A 7,588-nucleotide genomic window follows, 5' to 3' on the forward strand; every position below is an offset into this window, starting at 1 on the left:
ATGACATGTGTCGTGATTAAACACAGAAAAATCATCCATGAACACCTCCATATTCTGACCAATCATATTAGAGAAGATAGCTATCATACATCTCTGAAATGTGGTTGGTGCTCCACATAGTCCAAAAGAAACTATCTGAAAGGCGAAAGTACCAAATGGACAAGTAAAAGTAGTCTTCTCCTGATCTTCTGGAGCAATACAGATTTGATTATAACCAGAATAACCATCCAGAAGATAGTAGTACTCATGCCCAACCAATATGTCCAGTATCTGATCAATAAATGGCAGAGGGAAGTGATCTTTTCTTGTGGCCTTGTTCAGCTTCCTGTAATCCATGCAAACTCTCCACCCCGTGACTGTTCGTGTAGGAATAAGCTCATTCTTCTCATTGACGACCACAGTAATACCTCCTTTCTTAGGCATACACTGAACTGGGCTCACTCATGAACTGTCAAAAATAGGATATATGATCCTTGCATCCAGCCACTTAAGGATTTCCTTTTTCACAACCTCTTTCATGATCAGATTTAGCCTTCTCTGTTGCTCAATAGTACGCTTGCTTCCTTTCTCTAGCAGAATTTTGTGCATGCAGTACGAAGGGCTGATTTCCTTTTTCACAACCTCTTTCATGATCGGATTTAGCCTTCTCTATTGCTCAATAGTAGGATTGCTGATTTGAATTCTCTAAGAATTCTCAAAAATTTCTCCCCGTCGCTACCTGAAAGGTCAGATGCAATAATAGCAGGCAAAGTATATGCATCACCTAAAAACGCAAACCTCAAATGTTCAGGTAAAGGCTTAAGCTCAAGAGTAGGAGCTTCCTCAATAGATGGCTTGAGGCGCTTAGGAGCTTTGTTCAACTCCTCCATTCCCAGAAATTCAAAAGGCATATCAATCTTCCTCTTCCAGGGAGAAGTATTCAGAAATTGCAATTGTTTATCCCCTTCATCATCTTCACTATCGGAATTCCCCAACAAGGGCTTCTCTAAGGCATCAGACCTTAGTAATTGGTCAAGTTCTGAAGTAACCACAGAATCAACCAACTCCACTTTTAAGCACTACTCATTTTCCGTAGGGAACTTCATGGCATTGAACACATTAAAAGTTACATCCTGATCCATCACTCACATTGTGAGCTCACCCTTCTGCACATCTAGCAAGGTTCGGCCAGTAGCCAAGAAAGGTCATCCCAAGATTATAGGAATCTTCTTATCCTCCTCAAAATCAAGAATTACAAAATCAGCAGGGAAGATGAATTATCCACTTTGACCAAGACATCCTCCACAATACCTCACAGATATGTAATAGAACGGTCGGCCAACTGTAAAGTCATATAAGTAGGCTTTGGATCAGGCAAGTTCAACTTCTTGAAGATTGACAGGGGCATCGGATTGATGCTAGCTCCCAAGTCACATAGACACTTGTCAAATGACACCTTTCCAATGGTGAATGGAATAGTGAAGCTTCCAGGATCTTTAAGCTTCGGAGGTAACTTCTATTGCAGCACAACACTGTATTCCTCAGTGAGAGCAACGGTCTCTAAGTCATCAAGCTTCATATTCCTAGAGAGAATACCTTTCATGAACTTCGCGTAGCTAGGCATTTGTTCAAGAGCTTCAGCGAAAGGTATGTTAATGTGAAGTTTCTTGAACACCTCTAGAAACTTCTCAAAATGCTTATCTAACTTTTTCTTCTACAGCCTCTTAGGAAAAGGAGGAGGTGGATAGATCTGTTTCTCCCCTGTATTACCCTCAGGAGGAGTGTGCTCAATAGTAGTATTCCTTGGTTCCACTTCTGCTTCCTTCTGCACTTCTTCTTTTTTAACCACAACTTCAGATTCTGAAGTCTTTGCTTTTTCAGAATTCGCATCCTTACCAGACCTTAATGTAATTGCCTTAACATGCTCCTTAGCTTCCTTCTTGCCTTGGACTTCAATATCGCTCAGAAGCGTGCCCGGTTGACGATTCAGTAATGCATTAGCAATTTTCCCAATATGATTTTCCAAGGTCTTGATAGACAAAGTTTGGCTCTTGCACATCAACTCCTCCAATTCAGATTTTTCATTAGCTTGCGGTAGCTGTTGAAGTTGAAGTTGTTGCCTAGGGGCATATTGCGGTTGCTGAAAACCAGGAGGGTTATACTGTTTTGCTGTGTATGGATGATAAGATTGTTGCACCGCATTCTGATTATCACTCCAGCTGAAATTAGGATGATTGCGGTTATTTGGATGATAAGTGGTTGGAGCTTGTTGCTGTGATCTTTGAAAGTTGCTCACAAATTGAGCTAATTCACTAAAAATAGCGCACTGCTTAGTTTCATGTGCCCCCGCACAAAGCTCACAAACACTAGTGATTTGATTAACTCCATAATTTGCCAAAGAGTCCACTTTCATCGTCAATACTTTAAGTTGGGCAGCTATAACAGTTGTTGTATCCAACTCCAGAATTTATGCTACCTTGCCCTGAGTTAGCCTCTAAGAAGGATTCTGGTATTCATTAGCATCCATCAGTTCGATCAATTCATAAGCTTCATTGTAGCTCTTAGCCCACAGGGCTCCTCCTAATGCTGCATCGAGCATAGGTCTAGACTGAGCGCCCAAACCATTATAAAAACAGTTTATAATCATCCAATCAGGCATGCCATGGTGTGGGCACTTCCTTAGCATCTCCTTATATCGATCACAAGCCTCACACAGAGATTCTCCAGTTTGCTGAGCAAACTGATTAAGAGCATTCCTAATTGCAGCCATCTTCGCCATATAAAAGAATTTAGTGAGAAACTTTTGAGCAAGATCCTCCCATATGGTGATAGACCTTGGTGGTAGAGAATGTAACCAACACTTTGCCTTATCCCTCGGAGAAAATGGGAAGAGTCGCAGCTTTATAGCATCTTCAATCACCCCATTGAACTTGAAAGTGTCACGGATCTCGATGAAATCCCTGATGTACATGTTGGGGGCTTCTGTAGGAGAATCCCCAAACTGAACTGAGTTCTGTATCATCTGAATTATGCTCGACTTGATCTCAAAGGTGTTAGCCGAGATGGCTAGTCTGATGATGCTCGACTGAATATCATTGATCTTAGGCTGAGAATAGTCCATTAAAGCCTTAGGATTTTATGCTTGCTCTTCCATCACTACTAAAGCTGGTTCCTTGACTTTCTCTTCTTCTTCTTCTACTTTATCTTCGTCCTCAAAAACTTCCCTTCGGATCACTACAGCTTCTTCCTCGGCTTGATCCAGATTTCTCTTACGAGCTTGCGAACACGTATGCATACACGCTTGCTAGAGTACCAGAAACACGACAAAGAAAAAGAGTAGGTAAGTAACAATGTCCGAGTAAATGAACTTTAACGATCACTGATGACAAACACATAAATTAAAAGTTAACATTGCAGTCCCCGGCAGCGGCGCCAAAAACTTGTTAGTCGCTAAACACGCGCTAATAATCCACGCAAGTATACGCATTCGTAAGTAATATAGAATTATTTCTAGTTCATTCCCACAGGGACTGGTTTAGATTAAATTTGTGATTTATGCACTTATGCAACAATGATATGGCTATTATTCAATGCTAAGATGAATGACAAATTGGGTTTTGATTATACTACGATTAACTATTGAGAATTATACTAGAGAACATTAACTAAAGTGAGTAAGAGAGTTGAATAATATATGATACAAACATGGGATTCTAACTTTATTAAGTACTTCATTCAATAGCCTTTTCATTCTTAATCTTAGTGTGTGATGGTGATGACACTAATCAGATAACACGAAACTGATAAACGCCAACTTTCGTTGTATGAGTACCATACTACCAAACATCCATAAAAGAGATAGAAGCTAAATAGACACCGATTATATTAAGACGCTATATGTCTATAGAATTTGACAACATAACGGTTTAATGCACAAGTTATCTATCGTGATTACATAAGGCAAGTAAGATGGTTAAAATTACCTACGATCATGCATAACAATAACACATGAACCTATGCTAGTGTTGAGTGGCATTTATGACACTTTATTATGCTCTAATAAGCTTTGAATTGATGCATTTGTACTCAAGTTGTTAAGTGTATTAATGTGTTTTTAGTGTTTTTGCATTTCAGGCATTATCTAGGTAATCAGGTGAATTAGCATTGTTTTGGTGCTAATTCGGTGTGAAGGTGGTGTTGGAATAAAAGCTAGTGGAAGACGGCTCAAAGCAGCAAGGAAAGAGATGAAATCTGAGTTTTTCCCAGAAGCACGGCGCGCCCGCGCTGTGTTAGCGCACGCCCGTGCCAGGATTCCAGAATGACAGCGCGCCCGCGCTGTGTTAGCACACGGTCGCGCCGGTGTGAAAGTTTTGAATCCTGATTCTAATGCAATTCTAATTGGGAGACTTCCGTATTGATTAGGGCTGCTATATATATATTCAAATAAGAACGTTTTCATAGGAGAGATGTACTAGAGCATAAGGAGAGCCGTAAGAAGACCGTATTAGCACAATTCAACAAAGAAGAAGAAGATCTTGTTTTTACTTGTGAATCTTTATTTTAATTTGTAACTTGGATGCTAGTTTTCTTACTTGTGAACCTTTACCCTTGTTTCGTACTTGGTTTTATTTATTCGTTATAAAGACTACGTTTGTTATACCATGCTTTCATCGGAACCCACGCTGATGATAAGTCCGATTATGGGCTAATCATTATTGTGAGGTTTTAGCGGATTTATTTATGGATTTCTTTAGTTAAATTATTTACATGTCGTAGAGTATGGTGATTCTATGATAACCTAGTATTGGTTGTGCTTATTCGTCTTATAAGAGTCACGAACTTATAAGATAGCGTGTTAATTCTTAATGAAGCGACAGTGAATTTAAGGATTTAGAACTTGCCATGCTAGCATAGGTTCATGTGTTATTGTTATGCATGATTCGTAGGTAGTTTTACCCATCTTACTTGCCCTGTGTAATCACGATAGATAACTTGTGCTTAAACCGTTATGTTACCAAATTCTATAGACATATAGGGTCTCAATATAATTGGTGTCTATTTAGCTTCTATCTCTTTTGTTGATGTCTGGTAGTATGGTACTCGTGCAAAGAAAGTTGGCGTTTATCAGTTTCGTGTTGTCTGATTAGTGTCATTACCATTGCATGCTAAGGTTAAGAATAATAAGGCTATTGAATGAAGTATTTAATAAAGTTAGAATCCCATGTTTGTCATATATATTAATTCAGCCAATATTATTCCCTTATTTATAATTGTTACCTTAATTCTTAGTTATAAACAACCCAATTGTTATCGTCGTAGCATTGAATAATAACCATACATTGTTGCTTAAGTGCATGAATTAAATAGTTAACCAAACCAGTCTCTGTGGGATCGAACTAGAAATAATTCTATATTACTTGCCAACACGTATACTTGCATGAATTATTAGCGCGTGTTTAGCGACTAAGAAGTTTTTGGCTCCGTTGCCGAGGACTGCAATGTTAATTTATAGTTTATGTGCTTTCCATCAGTGGTCGTTAAAGTTTATTGACTCGGACATTGTTACTTATTTGTTCCTTGTCTTATTTCAGGTACTCTAGCGAGGGTGTATGCATACGCGTTCGCGTACTTGTAAGATAACACTGGATAAAGCCGAGAAAGAACTTGTGGTGGTTCGAAGGGAAGTTTTTGAGGAAGAAAAGAAGGTAGAAGAAGAAGAGAAAATCGAGGAACCAGCTTTAGTAGAGATGGGTGATCAAGCAGAAAATCCTAAGGCTTTGATGGACTATTCTCAGCCTAAGATTAATGACATCCAGTCAAGCATCATCAGGCTAGCCATTAGGGCTAATACTTTTGAGATCAAGTCAAGCATGATTCAGATGATACAGAAATCAGTTCAGTTTGGGGGTTTTCCTACTGAAGACCCCAACATGCACATCAGGGATTTCATCAAGATCTGCGACACGTTCAAATTCAATGATGTGACTGAAGCTGCTATCAAGCTGCGACTCTTTTCATTCTCTATGAGGGACAAGGCCAAGTGTTGGTTACATTCTCTACCAGCAGGGTCTATCACCACTTGGGAAGATCTGGATCAAAAGTTTCTCACTAAATTCTTCCCTATGGCGAAGACTGCTGCAATCAGGAGTGCTCTTACTCAGTTTGCTCAACAAACTGGGGAATCTCTGTGTGAGGCTTGGGATCGATATAAGGAGATGCTAAGGAAATGCCCATACCATGGCATGCCTGATTGGATGATTATTAACAGTTTCTACAATGGATTGGGTGCTACTTCTAGACCTATGCTTGATGCAGCATCAGGAGGAGCCTTATAGGCTAAAAGCTATGATGAAGCTTATGAACTTATTGAACTGATGCCTGCTAATGAGTACTAGAATCCTTCCCAGAGAATGACTCAGGGAAAGGTAGCAGAAATTCTGGAGTTAGATGTAGCAACTGCTATAGCTGCCCAACTTAAGGCTTTGACGATGAAGGTGGACATTTTGGCTAATTATGGAGTTAATCAAATCGGTAGTGTCTGTGAGCTTTGTGCTGGTGCCCACGAGACTGATCAATGCGCTATTTCTAGTGAATCAGCTCAGTTCGTGAGCAACTTTCAGCGTTCACAGCAATCTGCGCCAGCCACTTATCATCCCAACAACCGCAACCATCCTAATTTCAGTTGGAGCAACACTCAGAATGCGGTTCAACAGCCTTATCAGCAGTATCCAGCTAAGCAGTACAACCCCCCTAGTTTTCAGCAACCGTAATATGCACCAAGACAACAACTCCAGCTTCAACAAGCCAATGAAAAATCTGAATTAGAGGAGTTGAAACTAATATACAAGAGTCAAGCTGTTTTTATCAAGACCTTGGAAAATTAAATTGGGCAAATTGCCAATGCCTTGCTTAATCCTTAGCCTGGTACACTACCTAGTGACACTGAAGTGCCAGGAAAAAGGGAAGCTAAGGAGCAGGTAAAGGCAAACACTTTAAGGTCTGGAAAGGTTGCAAATTCTGATCAAACTCAAGTGTTGACTGAAGAAGTGGAGGCTGAGAAAGAAGTAGAGCAGCAGGAAGTAGAAGTAGAACCAAGGAAGACTACTGTTGAGCACACTCCTCCTGAGGGTAATACAAGGGAGAAACAGATCTATCCTCAACCGCCTTTTCCTAAGCGACTGCAGAAAAAAAAGCTGGACAAGTAATTTGAGAAGTTTCTGGAGGTGTTCAAGAAACTTCATATCAACATACCTTTCACTGAGGCTCTTGAGCAGATGCCTAGTTATGTAAAGTTTATGAAAGGTATTCTCTCCCGGGAAGTGAAGCTAGATGATTTAGAGACAGTCGCTCTTACGGAGGAATGTAGTGTTGTGCTGCAACAGAAGTTGCCTCCGAAGCTTCAGAATCCAGGAAGCTTCACTATTCCGTGTACTATTGGAAAAGTGTCTTTTGATAGATGCTTATGTGACTTGGGAGCTAGCATCAATCTGATGCCATTATCAATCTTCAAGCAGTTGGACCTACCTGATCCAAAACCGACTTATATGACCTTGTAGTTAGCCGACCATTCTATTACATATCCACGAGGTATTGTGGAGGATGTCTTGAT

The 7,588-nt window shown here is 40.1% G+C and overlaps 2 non-coding genes across 2 annotated transcripts; one reads left to right on the plus strand and one right to left on the minus strand.

The window, feature by feature from the left end:
• Positions 1-2,636: 2,636 nt before the first annotated feature.
• On the plus strand, positions 2,637-2,743 carry LOC141675327 (small nucleolar RNA R71). Its single transcript, XR_012555985.1, has one exon. It is a non-coding gene; the product is annotated as a small nucleolar RNA R71 (small nucleolar RNA).
• Positions 2,744-6,116: 3,373 nt separating this feature from the next.
• On the minus strand, positions 6,117-6,223 carry LOC141676239 (small nucleolar RNA R71). The gene has a single exon (XR_012556839.1). It is a non-coding gene; the product is annotated as a small nucleolar RNA R71 (small nucleolar RNA).
• Positions 6,224-7,588: the final 1,365 nt, after the last annotated feature.

Source organism: Apium graveolens, chromosome 7, assembly GCF_009905375.1.
Source record: "Apium graveolens cultivar Ventura chromosome 7, ASM990537v1, whole genome shotgun sequence".
In the NCBI taxonomy this organism is placed as follows: Eukaryota; Viridiplantae; Streptophyta; class Magnoliopsida; order Apiales; family Apiaceae; genus Apium; species Apium graveolens.